Source organism: Wolffia australiana, chromosome 9 (assembly GCF_029677425.1).
Source record: "Wolffia australiana isolate 7733 chromosome 9, ASM2967742v1".
In the NCBI taxonomy this organism is placed as follows: Eukaryota; Viridiplantae; Streptophyta; class Magnoliopsida; order Alismatales; family Araceae; genus Wolffia; species Wolffia australiana.
The window spans coordinates 13,015,414-13,023,089 of NC_135843.1; the positions used below are offsets into that span (position 1 = coordinate 13,015,414).

Genomic DNA, 7,676 nt, shown 5'->3' on the forward strand with positions numbered 1-7,676 from the left:
AATTTAGACTTTTGGATATGAAATTCTAATGCATAATTTTAGTAAGTATTTGTATTACACTAATTTAGAATTTCGGATTTGAAATTCTTATGCGTAATTTTAGTTATTATTTGTATTAGACACCTGCGATTGGATTTAATCCATCCAATGTTTGATTGGATTGAAATTTTGCATACACTAATTTAGAATTTCGGATATGAAATTCTTATGCGTAATTTTAGTTATTATTTGTATTAGACACCTGCGATTGGATTTGACCCATCCAATGTTTGATAGGATTGAAAATTTTAATATAGTAATTTAGAATGTTGGATATGAATTTCTATTACATATTTAGTGAATATTTGTATTAGACACTGGGGATTGGATTTGATCCAGCCAATGTTTGATTGTATTGAAAATTTTAATACAGCAATTTAGAATGTAAATATCTTTAGTAGACACTAGGGATTGCATTTGATCTTTTGAATCCAATTCTCCATCACCCAGGTCAGAAATTATATTAGGACTGATGTAATACAACGGTCGGGATGGACACTTCGTGTTACGTCCGGAAGGTTGACTCTAAAAGCAATGAAATGACGAGTGTTGTCGTATATGATTTGACCAAATTTTAACGAGAAATACGATGATCGCCGATGTCTTGAGATGCAGATCAATTGGACGACACAAGACGGGTTTAGTCACGATCAAGCTCCCAATGATCCACTTGACCAGATCGAAGGGACCGATGTGGTGGGCGACGTTCTTCGTCCAATAACGTCCACATAGTCATCGATTACAAACTGATCAAGTACCGTCAAAGAAATTCTATTAATATCAATGAGCAATTTAGAGATTCTATTCCTAAACCCCACGCTTAAAACACAATGAGCAATTTAGAGATTGGCACGGAAAGAGATAAATAACACTGTATAGGTTGGAGGAGAAGATGTAACCTGTGGATCTGAGCGAAGAATCGAGAGAGAATCAAGTGACTGGATAATCAAAGTCGACTCTGGCTTCATGGCGATTTCGACGATCAAAGGAAATCCACAATGGGGAGATTCAACAGTAACACAAGTTTGATAAATAGTCACGGCTCGGCGAAAGGTACAAAGGAGAATTTGCCAGTCGAAATCCAGTAAGATAGCCGGCGAACGAAGAGGTGGATTCTTTCGATGATATTGACGGTGGAGAGGTCGCCGTAGCGAAGATACCTTCAAGTTTGACTGTAGGCGTCTGATAACGGTGGTGAAATCGCCAAGGTAGGGGCAAGGGCGTAGTTGAGAAGCTGTCGGGAAGGACTGGCCGTCGGACTGTACAATCTTCAGATCGTCGGGCGTAGTTGAGAGCCGACGGATTTGCCGAAGACTTCCAAAAATGCAACTTCAACTGATTCTTCAATCGTAGAAGTCTTCACTGATTGCGTCATATCCCTTCGAATCACAACATCATCGACGGATAACTGCTGTTGCACGAACTTAATCAAAAAGGAAGATTCTTCCGTTGTTCACTAAATCCGTAGTCGAAATTATCTTGCGATGGAATGGATGGATCTGCCGTTGGTGCCTTGACAATTTCAGATTCAATCCGAGAACCAGGAAGAATTAATCACCATGAAAAGGAGGTCAAGATCAACACGAGCAAAAGAAAAAGAAAGATAACTGCCAGGAATCAAAACGAGATCTGAAAGTTCTTCAACAATTATCCACCCTTTTATTATCGAGAGGAAGGGGCAGTTATGGGAGGCCCAATTGGGCCCCCTTTAAAGGGATCTTTAGGGGGAGAAGATAGCTAAATCACAATTAAAAAAAATGAAAACACACGCAGGAGGCCGGTACTCGCGCTGGAGGGGCCTCCGACAATCCAAAAACAACGAAAAGAAAAGAACACAAAGACAACGCGAATGTTGCTTCAAGCCTGATAGTGGAAGTGTTGATTCTTCACGTCGGCTCGGACTCCGCGTAGGGGCTGGCGGTGAGTCTGAACGCGATCAGCTGGATGGTCCTCCGTCAAGGACTCAATGGGTTGGATCAAATTGTTAGTTTGAATGTTCAACCTAAATATATTTGAACAGTTGTTCTAAGGGCATCCGATTGACATATTGATTAAGTTAGTCCTATAAATATGAAAAATTACTTAAAACATATGTCCAAGTTCAACTGGTGTATTGATTCAGAAATTCCAGATATTCATTATTAGTCAACCCTCGACCACCTGGCCATAAATTTGATTTGGACTAGATTTACCTATTGGGTCCACTCGAACTGTTGGTTCAAATGTTCTATCCAAATTGATTTGAACAGGTTGTTCTAATCGGATCAGATCAAAATGTTCGATTGAATTAATAATTTTAATATGTCAAATAAATTAACATGTACGTCTACATTTGGCTTCCATCTTGATTCAGAAATTCTAGGATGAATCAAATGGTTAAATGAGTCACTACTCGTAATGGCTTCACCTTCTGCCATCCAAAGATAGTGAGGATGAAAGAAGTTGGTAATCAAAGTTTAGACATCACTCTACCAATCCCCCTAAACCATGTTTTTCAAACTGTTTGAATTTTTTTGATTTTTTAATGTTTTGAGTAACCATATGATGTGTTAAAATTATTCAAATCGAATCGATCAAAACTTTAGGTCAATCTCAATCTAACGTAGAATTCCATCGATAAATTTGATCAGATCGAATCAAATCAGCTTTTGATCGATAAAATATTTCAACCAAATTTTGATCGATTCAATTAAATCATGGTGTATAATTTGTATCAAGGGTTAAAAATGATAAAGAGAGTTAAGGAAGTCTTCTAAAGAACAGTTGGGAAATGAGTGGAATATAATGTTGTATGCGCAGAGTATAATTTAATATTCTATAAAGAGAGGGGCTATTAACTGTCATTTACATGGCTATAAATGCTCAAGTGCAACTCCAAAAGTAAAAGTGATGCAACACGGTCGGCCGGGATCGACGGCGCGTGTTGCAACACACGGCGTAGGGGTCAATTCAGCACTAAATCAGTTACGAGATGACACTATGATGCGGTTTGAGGAAATAACGAGAAGCACAATTCCGTAGCCAAGTGAGGCGAGGGCCTGGCAGAGATCCGTACGTGCCACGTACGATCGGAGTCCCAATGACCTGATAGATCACGAGGAACACCGACGATGCGGGTATCCTTGATCTGACCGTAAATTCCCGGTCTAGCGAGGGGTGGTCCGAATAGAAAGGAACTCTCCCCAATCCCACGGTAGGAACGGTTTAAGACGGATAAACCTTGGCGGAGGAGCACACGAATATATGTATTGGAAGAGGTAATGATACTCAAAGGGCGGCGCGCACGTGCGGCGAGCGGCTGGTGGGAGGCGGTCGCAGCGCGCAGACGTGGCGGGCGGCGCGCTGGGGCTGCGGCGGCTGCAGGCGGGCGACAGTGCGAGGCCGCTGCGGGCGACGCCCGCGTGCTGCGAGCAGCGGGGCGGCACACGGGCGGTCGCGGCACGATGATGTGGCGGGCGGCGCACGGACATGGCGGACGGGGGGGGGCCATTACAACAGCGCGCGCACGCGGCGGGCGGCGCGCGGGCACAGCAGCAGTGCGCGGACGTCGCAGACTGGCGCAGTGCGGTGGCAGGAAGTGGCGGCTCCCGTCTCCAAGTGTGGCGGTGGCGGGGGGGGGGGGGCTCTTCTTCTCTCCACGATCTGCAGAAGGGGTTCACAGCATTCTTCCAAATAAAACAATGATTCAATTCAGAAATTCTCCGCATTCTCTAGGGCATCCCTTTCTCCTTTTATAGGGGGAGAGTGGGGGACCCTAGGGGTTGGCTCTACTTAGGGGGAGAAAACCCCTAATCAAGCCACAAAATAAACATGATTTTGAAATAAGATAGAGGGGCCAAAACATGGAGGCCCTCAAAACACGGTAATGAAAAATTCAAGACGATGAAAAGAAAATATCTGGGAAACTCCCTCCCTCAAGCTGTATACTTGAAGGATGCATCCTTTGCGTCGGCTCGAGCTTCACGACGTGGTTGCTCGTGGGTGGCAACAGGCCAGTCTTGTGCTTTGGTTGGTGGATGGTCCTCCATCAAAAAGCAATAAAGTCCTTCAGGAAATCTGCTCCTCTCCAACTCATAAACCATGTACATGGTAAATTAGGGTTAAACCCATAGAGAGCATGCAATGTGATAATAAATACTAGTTAAATTTTATTTTTATGTACTTGAAGGGTTTTTATATCTTTTGGGACTTATGGATATTTTCTAGTAAAAACTAATTTAATTGTTCTAAAACTATCAATTTATTTTAATACAATCTTCAACTAATCAAGCTAATTTTTTCTAGTCATAACCATAAAACAAAAGCAAAAGCAAGCTTACTAAAACAAAAGCAAAATACTTTAAACTGATTTAACTATTGTAAAATTATTAATTTTATTTTAAAACAAGCTTCAACTAATAAAACTAAATGTATGAAGTTCCAGCGAGGGTTAGAGAAATAGTTGACTCTAGAGAGAGAGAAAGATGGGAAAATGAGTGTGTAGAGTGAGAAAGTGATGTTTTAAAAGGATAAATGGATAGATAATGATGGCAAGAATGTAAATCACGGTAAATCAAACTAAGCTTCAGATATAATTTTAAGGACTTTGTCAAGAAAATTATAGAGTCGGACATGAATCAAACTAAATTCAAACATATTTGGCCTTATACTAGCCAATTTTGCTGATAGCTGGGTTAACCTAGGATCAATCAAGAGGAATTTTTATTATGGTTTGTTGAATTGAAGTATATGGCTATTATGTGGTCATGAAGCCAATCACACTTTCATGATTTATTTTAGTTTATTAAAAATAAATATCATTCTGTATTATTATGGTGTTATGTTTATAATGAAGTCCCTGAACACATGCAATGACTTATAGAATTATGATGAGATCATAATAAAATGATCATTAGACTTATGGAATCAAGCGTGTATTCTAAATATTTCAATTTGTTGGATACTCGAGGCAGACATTGAGTTATCCAAATAGCGCAGCCCTCTCTAGTCCTACTTATGTGATAAGTGTGGTGATCCTAGTGAGGAGACTAAGGTCATATGGTTGGTACTCTTTTGAGAAAGAGTTCACATACGTGATCCCTATGTGTTGACTAAGATGTACAAGTCCCTAACCATGGAATACAAACAAGTATTAGTTCGCAGATAGTAAGAAATACATGAAGGTGATTAAGTGGTCAAGACGGGATTGTATGCCCCTTATAGAAGATGAGGTTAACTCGGGGAAGAAGATGCATCAACTCCCTCCTTGGGGTATTAGGGATATTTGAAAGGTTTTTCTCCAATGATCCCGAGTATGCATCAATAATAACTGAATGATGGATTAGGGTTTAATAACTTACCATACTGTCATTCATTCCTGAGTCTTGCACGGATGAAGAACTATACATAAATGGTAACAGATGATGGTAAAGGTCCTATGAGAAACTTTTAGTACTATTATATGTCTTTTATAGCAGAAGGTATAGCTTGGCATCACTCGGGCTAAAAAATTAACCTATTGATTGGGTTAAATTGATCATTATTTAATTATTAAGGTTGTATCAAAGTAATGACGTTGGCCAATAAATGTTATTAGGCCTTGAAAGTCATTAACTAGAATAATATTTAGGCCTAAGGTTAAAGGACGTCGGAAGGTACACTTTATTAATGGGTAAATAGATTGATGAATTTACCCATAGCTTCTAATGAAATAGTTTGGTAGCTCAAAGGAAGCAAAAACAAAACCAGCCTATCTATCTTTCAGAACCAACCTCCATGGGTAGTTTTCTATATTTGCATCCAACGCTAGGAGGGAATGGCCGTAAGCAAGCGCCTTGTATTGCTTGGATTAGGTGACAAAGTCAGGGCTTACACCATAACATAACTCGTTGATATGATATTCTATGTCTGGTTAGGAGGAGTCACTAGAGAGATCTTTGGATTGAATGGAAACTCATCTCTAGAGGCAGCATCTTTATCTAGTTCCGTGCAATCTGTGCAATCCATGCAAATACATTTGGTTCTTAAATCATTGCTTCATTTGCTCCCACTCCTAATTTTTCAGACACCTACTTTAGGTGTCCATGCCGACCAGATCTGGGTATCCCCCCCCCCCTTTATTTCTTCTTTCTCTCCTTTTCCACTCATTCAACAAGTGCATATAGATGGTGAGGAGATAAACAATATCTTCAAGGGAATTTAAAGAATAAAGAGAAGAGATACAAGAGTCCTTTGACCACGCGGATAGTTCTAGAGGCTGGACATGTAAACAGCTTCATGAAACTCTCCCAGGGAGCAACTCAAGGATGGAACCAGTTCCCCAAAAGGTACACAACGTTTTCTCTGTTTTAAAGATCATTATTGAACTGAATCAGCTTCTGATGCATCAAAAAGTTTTTTTGCAAGCTTCCAATTATGGCCCAGAACCCAACAAGTTTGACCTGAAGTAAAAGACTAACAATTGAAATGAAAAAAGACCATAGATTGCTTAAACATCATTGTCACTTCCCCCTACGGCAGGTAGTGCTTTATCTCCAATAATCTTTATGAAAATTGAACACTCTCTCTCCCACTGTGTTAGAGGAAGAGTGCCTCAACCAAACTGGATGCAATAGTCCATCAACAATATGTTGGCAGCAGATATATAACGTGAGATATAAGGAGGGAAAGAGATTGAATCAAAAGTGTACTATCTCTCGTAGCCCTTGCATTTAGTTCTAGGGTGATTATGACTTGATCTCCAGCTTGAATACACATCTTCTTTTCCAGATACAGAATTATGCACTCTGATTTTCTGTTCTGGGTTGGATCCACAACTCCTGTGTTTACTTGACCTAGATCTTAAAAGTTCTTAAATGGGCTCCAAAATGGTATTCTTTATTTTAGTCTCTTGTTTAGGTCAGTATGATTTTTGGTGCCTCTCCTTTGGTCCAGTTCATGGTGTAAGCTTCCCTTTTTCTCCTTGCATCAATAAATCACCATTTTCTCTTACAGGACATAATTCTTATTTGAATTAAACTCCATCCTTTGTTCATCATTTTAATATAGAGAAAATGCACAATCTTAGTGAACTATAAGGATCCAAGTTTTGGGAGAGGCATTGAAGGCTCAACATAGTAGCATCAATACTTTAGCGACCTAGGTCAGTATCTTCTTGATTACCCCCATCATTTTCCTCCGCTTCATTTTCCACCACTTGATTAATGTGCATGTTTATGTCTATGTTGTCCATTGAATTTCTCTCTGTAAACCTTAAAGTTTTATGTCTTCCAAAAAATTCATAATTTTTTTAAAATTTTCCCCTCTAAAATCAGATTATATTCAATGTCTTCAGCAGTATGTGCGCACTCACTACTAGGGACTGTGTCACATACACTAGACACCTGCAACTAGGAACTGACTATCACATTAAGGGTGTCTACCTTGACCTTTATGATTTGACCAAAGAATCCCAGTTTTTTGCACAGTCTATGGTTAGTCACGCAGGTCTGAAACTCTATCAGAAATCATTTATTCAAGAGCCTAACTCTATGTGACTGACACCCATCACGGCTGCCCACTACCTACGACTGTTGCCGTGGACAGCAAGCAATCTCAAAAAAAAGATACTTATCAACATTTAAAATTTAAACAATATTAAGAAACAAATTAACTAGGAT

At 39.8% G+C, this 7,676-nt stretch overlaps 1 long non-coding RNA gene across 1 annotated transcript; it reads right to left on the minus strand.

Annotated features, from left to right (window-relative positions):
- Positions 1-574: 574 nt before the first annotated feature.
- Positions 575-2,015, minus strand: LOC144707611 (uncharacterized). The gene is made up of 2 exons (XR_013582490.1): positions 939-2,015; positions 575-785 (listed from the first exon to the last, which is right to left on the minus strand). It is a non-coding gene; the product is annotated as an uncharacterized LOC144707611 (long non-coding RNA).
- Between the last annotated feature and the right edge of the window lie 5,661 nt (positions 2,016-7,676).